This window comes from Gopherus flavomarginatus, chromosome 1 (genome assembly GCF_025201925.1).
Source record: "Gopherus flavomarginatus isolate rGopFla2 chromosome 1, rGopFla2.mat.asm, whole genome shotgun sequence".
NCBI lineage: Eukaryota > Metazoa > Chordata > Testudines > Testudinidae > Gopherus > Gopherus flavomarginatus.
This window is the reverse complement of record NC_066617.1, coordinates 20,006,782-20,020,931: the sequence shown is the minus strand read 5'-3', so window position 1 is coordinate 20,020,931 and position 14,150 is coordinate 20,006,782. Positions and strand designations below refer to the sequence as shown.

At 40.3% G+C, this 14,150-nt stretch overlaps 1 long non-coding RNA gene across 2 annotated transcripts; it reads right to left on the bottom strand.

Moving 5' to 3' along the window:
• Nucleotides 1–559: 559 nt before the first annotated feature.
• LOC127043207 (uncharacterized) lies at nt 560–13,284 on the bottom strand. 2 transcript variants are annotated; one of them, XR_007772172.1, is made up of 6 exons: nt 12,504–13,284; nt 10,519–10,580; nt 8,213–9,570; nt 5,855–5,998; nt 4,628–5,143; nt 560–4,533 (listed from the first exon to the last, which is right to left on the bottom strand). It is a non-coding gene; the product is annotated as an uncharacterized LOC127043207 (long non-coding RNA). The 2 variants fall into 2 exon arrangements; XR_007772171.1 differs by having other exon boundaries at nt 560–5,143.
• Between the last annotated feature and the right edge of the window lie 866 nt (nt 13,285–14,150).

Below are 14,150 nucleotides of genomic sequence, written 5' to 3'. Positions count from 1 at the left end.
ATGCCTGAGGATGACCCTGAGCGCCCCCAACCACTTGCCACCCTAGGCGACTGCATTGGCCCTGGTGCCAGAAGTCCTTGTGATGGGTTGGATCACAGAACCTGCCTTGGGAGTTGCCAGCTGACGTGCCAAGACTATTTCTGCCCCTGCCTTCCCTGCCCTGTCAGCTTAGGACTTTAGTGCCCTGCCTGGTTTGAGCCAGACTCGCTAGCCTGCTGCAAACCCAGACCGAGGTCTGAATCACATCCCCTAACAGCTGCAGGCTTACCTGAAAGCAGCTTACAGAAGTGTTCTTGTCTTTAACACTCAGATGCCCAACTCCCAATGGGGTCTAAACCCAAATAAATCCATTTTACCCTGTATAAAGCTTATGCAGGGTAAACTCATAAATTGTTCACCCTTTGTAACACTGACAGAGAGATATGCACAGCTGCTTGCCCACCCAGATATTAACACATACTGAATTAATAAGTAAAAAGTGATTTTATTAAATACAGAAAATAGGATTTAAGTGGTTCCAAGTAGTAACAGACAGAACAAAGTAAGTCATCAAGCAAAATAAAATAAAACATGCAAATTTATTTCTAATCAAACTGAATACAGATAATCTCAGCAGTTCCAGACTGCTTCCTTTTACAGACTAATCTCCTTTTAGTCTGGGTCCAGCAATCACTCACACTCGTTGCAGTCACTGTCCTTTTTTCCAGTTTCTTTCAGGTATCTTTTGGGGTGGAGGAGCTCTCTCTTTAGCCAGCTGAAGACCAAATGGAGGGCGATTCCCTGGGTTTAAATAGACTTTCTCTTGCGGTTGGAGACCCCCTCCTCTCTCCTATGCGAAGTCCAGCTACAAAATGGAGGTTTGGAGTCACCTGGGCAAGTCAGATGTCCATGCATGACTGAGTTCCTTACCAGCCAAGCCACATTCCTGGGAAAGTCCAGATGTGGATTGGTGTCTCCAAGTTCATTGTTGGCTTAAGCGTTTCTTGATGGAGCACTTACTGAAAATAGTCTTTTCTCTGGAAGCTGACCAACTGCTTCACTACAGCCTACTTAGAATCAAACAAGTATCCAATATTCATAACTTCAAATACAAAAATGATACATGCATACAAATAGGATGAATAGATTCAGTAGATCATGACCTTTACAGAGATATGTTACCTGGTACATGTAGCATAAAACACATTCTAGTTATGTTGCTAACCTATAAATTTCTGAGGTAGGGATGTTTCTTAAGAAGCTGCAGAAGCTTCCTGAGGCCATGGCTACACTGGAGCTTTACAGCGCTGCAACTTTCGCGCTCAGGGGTGTGAAAAAACACCCCCCTGAGTGCTGCAAGATACAGCGCTGTAAAGCCTCAGTGTAATCAGTGCCGCAGCGCTGGGAGTGCGGCTCCCAGTGCTGCAACCTACACCCGTAAGGGATGTGGTTTACGTGCAGTGCTGGGAGAGCTCTCTCCCAGCGCTGGCGCTCCGACCACACTCACACTTCAAAGCGCTGCCACGGCAGCGCTCCCGCAGCACTGCCACAGCAGTGCTTTGAAATGTCAAATGTAGCCATACCCTGAGCCCTGGTGAAGTGGGCTCTAACTTGAATGGGTGGATCTAATCTAGCTATTTCATAGCATGATCTAATACACCTAGATACCTGTTTAGACCTACTGGATGAAAGGTCAGGCAATATCCATTCACTATATGCCTTCTCATAAAGCCTGATCCTGTTTCATTGAAGTCAATCAAAGCTTTGCTATTAACTTGAATGAGAGCATGATCAGGGCCTTTGGGTGGAATCCAGACACACAGCACAAAATAAAGGCGTTTTGTGGGGCATTGGGAGGTTGCAATCGAACACACCCAACTCACTCACAGGCCAAGGACCTGCAACCCATTCCCACCTGATCCAGCCTCTCTGTATCCACAGTGCAAGAATTCTAGGTCCTGGTATCCACATGCAAACACAGGTTTCAGAGTAGCAGCCAGTAATTCCTCTCCTGGTCTGCCTCTAGCAATGCCTGTTTATGCTTAACTCTGTTTGGGATTATCAGATCCCTCTTCCTCCTTTGGATGAACAATTTACAGCATGAGGGGCCTTACGCAAGCTCTCCACATCTGGTTAATATCAGCCTTAGGAACTGTGATCTATGGTTCACTAAAACTGCGGAAGTATTGTGCACGTATGGAGGGGATATTCAGGGATATGCCTGGGGTAAGGACAATCTATGTGAAAGAGGATAATTCTTAACCATACTTCTCCATAGTTGTGCAGGCTGTTCTTGCTGCCCCTGGCAGTGATAATCTGCATGGATCGGTGACCAAGATACAGACCCATATTACTAGGCTTTTGCTATTGTCTACAACTAAAAGCTGATCATGCCCTGAATTATGGCTCATAAAGTCTGGGTTGCAATGATGGTAGCAAGGACTGGTTACAATACACTTGGTATTTACAGTTTCTTCTGTACAATTTTATTCACCAAAGGACTTGTTAATTAAATTAAACCAATGTAAGAACCAGGTCAATATCTTCTGAACAACAACAAAAAGTTGCTTCAGTTAGATTACTGAACAGCTCAGTTTTGCTCATTGAGTGCTATTGATTTTTTGGCAGAGAGAGAAAGAAAAAGAACAGATGGTAAAAGAAATAAATTAAGCTGCTGGTGATGGAATAAAATACCACACTGGATTATAAAGAATGATGATCTCCAATCCCTTTAAATAGGCATTTGCACACTGTACAAGCTCGTATTATACAAGCCCTTAGCTGATTGTTTCAGAACCTCACAATAAATGGCTTATTTTCTAGTTACCAGAAATTTTGCATTTAATTTTATTCTGAAACTGAAATTAAGGCAATTTTCAGGGGGGTGAAATGGGTGCATTGTGCAGTGGTCTCAGCGAAAGCTTTTAGCATGTTAAAAAAAAAACACAACACTCCAAACCTCTCCGTATTTCTTTACTGATAGCTTCATCACTGTAGAACCCAGGCATAATATTAAAGGGAGAGCTGGGTGATTGAATCCATTTTTTTAAATGTTTAATAAAGGCCTTTATTTTAGTCCTTGTCCATAGCCTGAAGAACTTGTAATAAATTTAATAAAATCCAGTGCATTTTGGAAAGAAATGTAAAAGATGCTAATGAAGGTAAGGGGCCAGTGTAATTCTATACAGACTGCAGAACATGTAGGATTGCAGCAAATAAAAAAAGAGAGGAAAGCAACCTCAGTCCTGGTGTGACTGAAATACCATCCACCTTTTTCCTCCAGACCTCATATTGATCCTCCAATACACACACCAATTTTTTAAACTGTGATTGAATCAGCATTTGGCATTACACATAGGAGAAGGGTGCACTTAGATACCAAGAGCTAGGTGTCGTATAAAATATGTTAGATTGTTTTTACATATGGTATACTTTTTTTTTTTTTGCGTAAGACACAACTGATCACGATTTAATGTGCTCCAAAACCAGACCATCACATGGGAAACAAAAGACGTAGTTTCTTTGAATGAAAGTACTTAAATAGAAATTTCACTTGGTCCTGAGTTAAAATACACTACGCCTGTTTTAATCTCCTATGCTATAATTTATTATTAATATAATTTAGTACTGTTCTTCTTTCAATCTCAAAGCACTTTACAAAAGTGGTTAAGTATCAAAATCTCCACTGTCGAAATGGGGTATGGAGATGTTCAATAATCTGCACGAGGCCACAGAATAAGTCATTGGCAAAACTGGACTAAATCCATCTTTTCTGAAAGCCAGTTCTATATCTTATATAGAGATGGGTGAACTTCAGAAAGTACATTTGTTGTTTATTTGGAGAAGCACCCCAAATGGTGAAATCTTTGCATCATTTAAGTCAATGACAACCATCCAATTGACTTAAATGGAGCCAGGATTCCACACTGAATATTTAGCTTATCTGAGATACCGGTACCTCATTGCCTTGGGTCTGCAAAGGTGATCTGAAGATCTGATAGGAATGAGATGAAGAGACATATGGTCCTTCTTGCTTCTAGTTGATTAAGAAATACTGCAAGAATAGCCTACCTTGTGGCCAGTTTTATTTCTAGTTCTTGAAAAAAGACGGGAATGGGGAGGGACAAAACATAATTTAAGGGGAATGCTCGTCATAACATTTTCAAGCCTCAAAAGATCTTACATAAAGTTCTGACAAAGGTTCAAGCTTTTTTTCCCCTGCTATCGAAGCCAGTTCATCTCTCCTTAGTCTCCAGATGATATCTCTACTTGTATCATCCTTGATTTGGCTCTAATTTACCTTATGTCATAAATCCAAAAGTACAGTAAATATCTCAAAACTTGACAGAATGTGATGACACAAGCCCAGTGAAATTTCAAAACAACGTATAGAATTTACCAGGAGTGGGCAGACCACAAAACTCGTACAGCAGGGAAAGGCCAACTTTTTTTGACTTGGCATCAATGCTTAGCTTCAAGGGGCATGATTCTCCAGGGTGCTAAATATCCAGAGTTCCCACTGATTTCAGCTGGTGTTGAGCACCTTCAATTCCTCTGAAAAACCAGACCAAAGATTAAAAGGTGCCTCAGAAATACCAAAGACTAAATAAGACTGATCAGTTAGATAGATTTGGTATCAATTACTCACAGGTTCTAAAGTTAGTTATCACTTCATCTTGGTTTTGCTTAGGAGAAAAAAAGTTGCAGTGGTGGGATGGAGGAAAGTAAAAATCCAATGAAAATGGGGACAGAACCATGGAGCTCACATATTAACAAGGCATGGCAAATCCTATCCTACTTTCATTACCGCTGTCAGACCACAGTTTGCACAGGGGTGGGGAGAACATATGCTTCACTCTGTCACAGCATGTAGCAATTAGTGCTCTATCATGCACTCCCCAGCACACCTGGTGGCATTCTGACTGCCACTCTGCTATCTTCACAGCACCCCCACACTCAGAGACTCTTCTGCAACAGTACCTAGAAACACTCCCCTGCTGCTGCTAGATTTCAGACAGCCCACAGAGCACTGTGGCAGAGTTTCAATTGTCGGCTCTCAGTTGCATTCGCTCTCAGTTACATTCATTCTCATTCCTGGTTTGTAAAAATACAATGTGCTGATGTTCTCTTACACTTCGCACCACAGAATTCTGGAGCTCCTCTCCTAAACAAAAATAAACCAAAAAACAAATTGATCCCACAATATTGAATGAAAATATTTGACTTTAATTGTCTTTATTCTGCTGACTCTTAACCTCAGATGTAACCATTGAAGTGTCTGGAGCTATCCCAGTTGAAATGCTCACAAGATTTTTTGTATAGTTTCAATGGAAATATAGTTTTTCTTATGGTATTTGGGTAAATTTGGTCTCAGATTAAATCTGGTATTATTAATATATATAATTTGTATTACAGAAGTGCCTAGTGGCCCAACTGATGTCAACACCTTATTGTGTTAGATGCTGTACATACACATAATAAGAGTCCATGCTCCAAAAAGCATACAGTACCTTATAAACAGACAAGACCAAATAAGTATGGGAGAAAAAAAGTATTATTTACTCCTTTTCATAATACAAGAACTAGGGGTCACCAAATGAAATTAATAGACAGCAGGTTTAAAACAAACAAAAGGAAGCATTTTTTCACTTAATGTTAATAGGACTTATGCATGCACAATTAGTCTGTGAAACTCTTTGCCAGAGGATGTTGTGAAGATCAAGACTATAACAGGGTTCAAAAAAGAACTAGATAAGTTGATGGAGGATAGGTCCATCAATGGCTATTTGCCAGGATGGACAGAGATGGTGTCCCTTAGCCTCTGTTTGCCAGAAGCTGGGAATGGGTGACTAGGCATGGATCACCTGATGATTACTTGTTCTGTTCATTCCCTCAGGGGCACCTGGCATTGGCCACTGTTAGAAGACAGGATGCTGGGCTGGATGGACCTTTGTCTGACCCAGTATGGCCGTTCTTATGTTCTAATTACAGATGGGAAACTCAGTCACAGAGATGTTACCTGAAATCACACGCAAAGTCACAAGAGCCTGGAATTTAACCAAGATCCTCTAAACCTCTATCAAGTACATTAACCGAATAACCCCTCCCACTCACCCCCCCGCACAAAAAAACAGTCTTCCTGAAATTGTAAATTTGTGTGAAAATGCAAAAATAAAACAAAACACACCTTATATTTTAAATCTTTCAGTGTCTATAGTGTTTGGTTGTAAAACTAGACGAGAGATAAAAAGTTGAAGTAGGGGTCTTATTTTATCTAGAGTTATTCTATTATTATTTTGTATTGATTCTATCTGGGGGAGGTGGGAAGCTGACAAATCAAATAATAAAGGCCTCATTTAAATGATACTTCTATAAAATATGAACTATGACTACATTTGCTAACACTATTTCCTTAAATAACATATTGAATTTTCTGCTACAGAATCCAATATCAATTTTTAATTCTGCCCTTGCTACAGTATACATTCAGGACTATATTTGGCATGAAGGTGTGGCTCTGCGTTATAGGGTGGCTTGGGGCTGCACAACCTCAGTGGAAGCTTCATAAGCCACCATGCCTTCTGAGGCATAGCTTCATAGTAGAAATAACTAGAGCTGAGTGAAAATTGGAACTTCTGAACCATGACGATGAAATGAGGGTGAAAAGTCAAAATAACAAACCGCTTTCACAGAATGAAAAGTTCCAAAAAAATTCAATTCAGAAATGTCAGAACATTTCCAGTCAGTTTGATGTTAAACTGCATCTGACTAAGGTGCTGTGGTACCTCATGGGAGTTGTAGTTCAGTTACCTCATGCCTTTATTCTTCCACGTGGGCCAGGATCCCTGGCCAAACTACATCTTTCATGATACACTGCATCGCTCTTGACAAAGCATGTGGTTCAGTAACAGGAAATTCCCCCACGAGAGATGTACTACAGCCAAGGAGCCTGGCCAACAGGAGAGAATGGGGGCATGAAGTGTCCAAACTACATCTCCTCTGAGTCACTGCGGCAGCTTAGGAAGATGCCATTTCATGTGAAAGTAGCTGAAACTTAAATGTTTTTGTTCAGTTCAACAAACCAAAATGTGTCAGTTTGGAATGAACCCATGGAAAAATCCAATTTCTTTGAAACTACTTTTCCAGCAGCTCCCATTGGCCCAGAGCAGCAATTTGTGGCCAGTGGGAGCCACGATCGGCCGGACCTGCAGACAGAGCAGGTAAACACAGTGGCCTGGCCCCCCGGGGCTTTCCCTACACAAGCGTCGACCCCTGTTTGAGAAACCCTGTAGACAATTCAAAAGGTTGACCTAATGTATGTTGCCTCCCTCTACATTATTCACATAGCTGAAGTTGCGTAACTTAGGTTGACTGATCCCTGTCGTGTAGACCTGCCCTTAGAGTGGGAATTAGTTGTGTGTACTAAGTAGTAACTAAACTATAGCATGTTATAGACTCTGGTGGTCAAGAACACATGAGTTTGGGTGCAATGTGGTGCTGCAAATAATTGTGTGCGCGCACGTACTGTATGTAGATATTTGCATGCCTGGCCTATGGAAAATCCTTGGGCCTGGAGCATACAAGATGCAAAGAATGCTACAGAGCTGAGGCACCAACTGGACAGTGGTAGAGACCAAACTGATCTTAAAGGGGGAAAGGCCAGTCTCAAGAGCAATTATATAGGTGCCCAGCAGAACCAAATGTACAATTTATGAAGGGCGATTTAAGAGTTGTGGAGGGCTAATTTACATAGCCTTTGGGAGCAATGCGGTTCTTCACTACTCAGAACAGCCAGGTAAAGAAGAGTGAATTTATCACCACCACAGTTGCTCACTATTCACGGCTGTTATTGTAAGAGAAGAGCTAGCCCACATGAAGGCTGCCTATGGCAGTCCCCTGTGACTGCACCACATACATGTGCATATTCCAGAAGGGGCTAAGTGTTACCTGCACACACTAAGGACCCCTACCTTTACCCTTGGGTGGGCTCAAGGTGTAACTTGGTTAATTTAAACACCCCTAACCCTTTCTCAGTTCCTAGGGCTTCAGGTAAAAGGCACCTACCCTTACCCTGTTCCTAGGGCTCAGGGCCACCATTACCCTTCCCTGGGCTCAGGGCATAATCTTCTGTGAGTTTGAGGGGCCTTTTAACAGTGACAGAGGCTTACACAGTAATATCCTTAACCTCTATTTATTACCAAAACAATACACACGCTAAACATACAATACTCACCACTCCCAATAAGGCAGACAGAATTTTCCTGATGGCCAGACAGAATCAGGTCGGCCAGGGATTCCAACTTCTGCATGATACAGTTGGCAGGATGTTGAGATCTGGCAGCTCTGATCCTGGGCTCTGTCCTGGAGTTAGGTTCCAAAGAACTTTCTTTTGGACCCCAGTTTATAAAGTTAAACTTGAGTTGTGCTTAGTTATATCTTAACCAATTATTTAAAACTAAAGTACTACAAAATAATTCTTGAGCAATCCTAACATATTGCAAACCAATTATTTAACCAATCATACCCCACCAACTTCGTTGATTTAAATCTTGCAAAATTAGTTATGCAACAGTCAGAAACAATTAAAGAATCAGAGACCATACAAATAAACAATAGAGAAGTTGGGACCATAAAGGCAAAACAATAGAAGTATGGATTTCACTGTCACAACTATTGATAAGTGATTCCTTGCAAGACACAAGGCTATGAAAATTTTATTGAAATATCTTAAGATCTGTTTCTTTACCTGGTAATGGTGGGTACCATTAGGACAGGAGCCCCTTCTTAACTGCTCAATTACTTTGTTTTGATATAATTTAGAGGGAATGTGAGGATGTGACTTTCTGCTGCTTGACTCATGGCTGCGGCTGTCCTAATGCCTCAGACCCTACTGTCCTCACTTTTTACCAAAGCCATTATTATTAAAGGAGCTGGTTAAAGGGAGATCTACAACAGGTCACACTGAATGGCGAGCTGTCAGTCTAGAGGGAGGTTACTAGTGGAGTTCCTCAATGATCAGTCTTGGGACCAACCTTATTTAACATTTTTTATTACGGATCTTGGCACAAAAAGTGGGAGTGTGCTAATAAAATTTGCAGATGGCACAAAGTTGAGAGGTATTGCCAATACTGAGGAGGACCAGAATACCATACAAGAAGATCTGGATGACCTTGTAAACTGGAGTAATAAAAATGGGATGATATTTAATAGCTCAAAGTGCAAAGTCATGCATTTAGGGACTAACAATGAGAATTTCTGCTATAAGTTTGGCACTTATCAGTTGGAAGTGACAGGGTAGGAGGAAGAGCTTAGTGTTTTGGTTGATCACAGGATGACTATGAGCCATGTGAACAGACTAGTGTTCCTTGACCTCTGCCCTTCTGCAATATTTGTTTCTGTAAATACAGGAAAAGAGCTCACCAATCCTTTTCTGCCTAATGCAGTATCTCATTTTTTTAACACAATATACAACAATGATAGCAACAAGACAAACAACACAAAACATAAAACACAAAACACAGTCTTCCTTGTGACAGTAACTCCATGGTATTTGGGGTTGCTCTTCAGCTGGTGCCAGCTTTTCCTGAAGTTCTGAAAGACAAAAAGAACATTTTTCTATCCTCTTTAAGGGGCTGCAGATTATTGCTTAAAATACCCTCTTCTTTTTACAAGTCTCCTTGCTGATTGCAGGTAAAACAGAGGAATTATCCCCCACACTTTCCTGTGTTTTTGTTTTATAGATAGGCCAGATTTTATTGGCTTCTACCTTTTAAGGGTTTAGGGTGAATTATCCCACAGTTCACTCATGACATTCAGGAGGTGATGTACCTCAGTTTCCCTTTTCATACAGCAGACCAGGTTTGTAATGGTTTCTCTGCTGTGCCAAGTTTACAGTTTATTTACAGATAATAGCGGAGATGCATCAAAGCCTATAAGGCTTTTTAACATGAGGTGTGTTTCCAATTATCATTTCTAGCATGCTTAAAGTTTTTTCCCCAAAACCATATACGTTACACATTGTTACAAGGTTACTCATTAACATGAAATTGTGTTTAATAACCTCTTGGAATCTTTGCATAGGCTTTAATTTAATTATATAATTGGGGACCCCTTTTGTATCTGTCTCCAGATTTCAGCACTGTACACACACACTGTTTGTTTGTTTTTTCCACGTAGGGTTAAGTTGTCCCTCTTATTCTCAGGCTTGACCCCTTTCCTGGAGCCTTCTTGCTTACAGGTAGTTTGTTTGCTGACCATTATCTGCAACGCCTTTGTTCTACCATCTATAAGCAGATCTTTCCTCCCCCATCAGCTCAGTAATTAATAGAGATACCACTAGTTTTTAGTTTTTCCTTTGAGATTTTGAAAAATAAAATAAACAATTTTCTAGCCCCCTTTCATGCTTACAGTTGTGAGGAATGGAGCCATTTTAACCACGGCTTGTTTTGTTTCGTTGACCTTTCTTTTTTTTAACCTGGTATACTGTTGGGCTGGCCTTTTCCCATAAGGTTCACTAGGCCCATTACACATTTAAAATACCTGTTTTCCCTGGTTTTTCTTTTTGTTTGTCTGCTTTGTTTGTTTTTAAAGCACACAGCAATCTGAAAAAGAAAACACAAACTATCGTGACTTGCAGAATTTTAATTAAGTAGCAGGTTTTGTTTACATTTGTTTTACACCTTCTCCAATATATACTACATATGTCATGGGAAAACGCACATTTCTTCTATAGTTTAACTTCTATAACAGTATATTGACCATATCAATTTGTATATAGGGTGTAATTGTTTATTTTGTGCTATTAGAGTTTTCATGTACCCGTATCAAACTAACATTCTGATCACTCAGAGCCACTTTAAGGCTCAGTGTTCTTAACATTGCTTCTTTGTGCATCTCACCCCTGCAGGACCATTTCTTTTTATTCTTTTACTGCAGCTCTTATCTGCTATTTGTTACAAAAAAAAAATCATCCAGAATCTCTCCCCAGTCTCCTGGTTCTTGTAGAACTGATAAATGAAATTGTTTTCAATTGTTCACTTTATTAATGTAACTTCTGTTCACCATTCACTACACTTGCCTACACTGTAACTTCTGTTCCATATTGTAATTCAAACCCCATTTTAAAACACTCACTCCATTTTGTAAAAGCTTCCTCCAACCTTCATTTTTGCAAACCCTGCTGTAATCTTATTAGTTTAGTTTAGATGTGTGAATGAGGTATGTATGAATGATGGAATCAACCTCCAGCCCCAACCTGTCCTGATGAGATAAAGTTCAAATACCAACGGCTGAAGACCTAGACAACAGCCCTAAACAAAGTAAGAAGCATCCACCCTAAAAAGAAAAGGACAACAGATCAACAGAAGGAAGATCAAAGCCAGGTCCAAGGCTGAAAGTCACGCCTGCAATTGATGGGTGATCAATCTAAACCCAGAGGCAGCGTGATACAGCAAGACCTATAGACTTTGAATCCAAACTAAAAGCCTATAAAAAAGAAGGGTGAGATGAGAGACTCTGGGTAACATTCTGCTGCCAACATGGAAGAACATCGGTGCCTGCCCAATAGAGATCCAGCTCAGCCTTGTGCCCAGCTTTCCTGGCCAGTTAGCTGCCACAAGCTACGAACCCAAGCTGCAAAATCAAGCCATGAACTTAAGCTATCTTCAGGACTGGTAACTATGCAGCAGCTGCAGAACACCTGATGAATGTGGGTGTGTGTGTGTGTGTGAATGTGTGTATGTAGTGGTATTAGGTATTATAATGTGAATGTGTGTGTGTGTGTATATAGGTAATAGGTATAATGTGTGTGTATAAGAATTAAGATATTAGTTATTAGTCATAAATTGTTATCATAATAAATGTGGCATCTTTGCCTTGTCCCCTTTAATAAGATCCTGCTGGTTTTTATTGGTCTAATATAATTGGTACAACATTCTGACTGCCCATGCCACAGCCACAGATGTGGTCTTTAAAAAGATATTGAACTTTATAAAGCATTGAGGTACCTCAAGGATTAAATGCTAAATACCAAAGTCAAACACCACTAATTACCTGTGTCTGGCAAAAAGTGTCTGTCAGTTTCACAACTTTGAATGGAAGATTCAAACTGATTGTAAGTGGCATTGTTAGTGGATTGTTAGTTAAAACAAAAACAAACAAACAATTTATCTGAAACCTACAAAACATGATTTTACAAACCAGGAGTGTTGCTTTAGATCAGTGATGGGCAACCTGCAGCCCATGGGTTGCATGTGGCCCATCAGGGTAATCCACTGGTGGGCCATGAGAGTTTGTTTACATTGACCGTCCTCAGGCATGGTCGCCTGCAGCTCCCTGTGGCCACTGTTTGCAATTCCTGGTCAGTGGGAGCTGTGGGAAGTGGCATATCCACCCTTACCATTCTGTGGGCTCAAGGCCTAATCTTCTGCAGGTTTGAGGGGCCTTTTACCAGTGAAAGAGCCTTAAACAATAATATCCTTAAACTCTATTTATTAACAGTTACCAAAACAGAATACAACCCTCACCAGTCCCAATAAGGCAGACGAACGTTTCCTGCCTTCCAGGATCAGGTCATCTGTATACTCCAGCTTCTGCACAGTGTGATTGGAAGGTGTTGAAGTCTGGCAGCTCTGATCTTGGGCTGTGTCCTGGAGTTAGAGTCCAAAGAACTTCCTTCTGGACTCTAGTAATTAAACTTGAGGCCTACATAGTTATACCTTAACCAAACATTTTAAACAAAAGTTCTACAAAATAATTCTTTGACCAATCCTAACATATTGTGAAACAATTCTTTAACCAATTTTACCCCCACCTTAGTCAATTTAAATCTTGCAAAATTAGTTATGCAACTGACAAACAATTAAAGAGACCATACAGATAAACAATAGAGAAGTAGGGACCATAAAGACAAAACAATAAAGAAGTATAGATTTCACAATCATGACAGTTGATAAGTGGTTCCTTTCCAGACAGAATGTTATCAAACAAAGTTTTCTTTAAACATCTGTTTCTTTATCTGGTGATGGAGGATACCATTAGGACAGGAGTACGTTCTGAACAGCCCAATATTACATTGTTTTGGTATAATTTAGCGGGAATGTAAGGATGTGATTTTCTGTTTCTTGGCTTATGACTGCTGCTCTCCTAATGTGACTACAGAAAAAAGGCCTCAAACCTTACAGAAGGAATTTGCTGAACAGGTTGCCAGCCACAGCAGAGCACTGAAGGAACATCCGGAAGTTACCTTAATTAATAAAAAGAACAGGAGTACCTGTGGCACCTTACAGACTAATAAATGTATTTCAGCATGAGCTTTCGTGAGCTACAGTTCACTTCTTCGGATGCATAGAATGGAACATCTGAAAAAGTGAGCTGTAGCTCACGAAAGCTCATGCTGAAATAAATTTGTTAGTCTCTAAGGTGCCACAAGTACTCCTGTTCTTTTTGTGGGTACAGACTAACACAGCTGCTACTCTGAAACCTTAATAAATAAGTGCACTAAGGCAAATTACAGAGCCTCATCTAAAATTTTGACCTTGAGCTGACCCTGTCCACTATGTGCACTAGTTTAAAAATAAGCATGTGGGATCCTGAGAATGATTTTACCCTTTTTTAACTTTGAAACTTGGAAGTAGAATATCACAGTCCTTGACATCACTTATAGGGATTTGTTTTCATCCTCTTCACTCGGGCACCGCCTCAGGTAGAGATTTTATTTTGTTTCAAACTGAACTGAGGTCAAGTCAGACTCTGGTTGATATGGGAGCTATTCAAAACATTGGTGCATCTTTACATGATTATTGCTTCCTTTACAATATTCCAGGGATGAACATGAGAGCAATAAAGAGTGAGCCTGCAGCCCAGAAAAGACAAATAGAAAGAAGACTCTCTAATAGCAACTGCAGAAGAGGTTGCATGTTGAATCATCAGTGATCATTTTAAGGATATAGTCAAACCAAAACCACAGTACAGGGAAACAGAGTATTGCAATATATGGAATGAAACCTGAAAAACACATCCTTTTTTTAGGAAAGTCAAAAACAGGAATAATTTAGTGATTTCTGCTCTGATATAATACCATGTATTCATGTACTATACATGTGTAAAATAGATAGGCGTTAGTAGACCATGAGCACTAGAATAACCTGTACATGCTGGGTTCCCTATTTTAA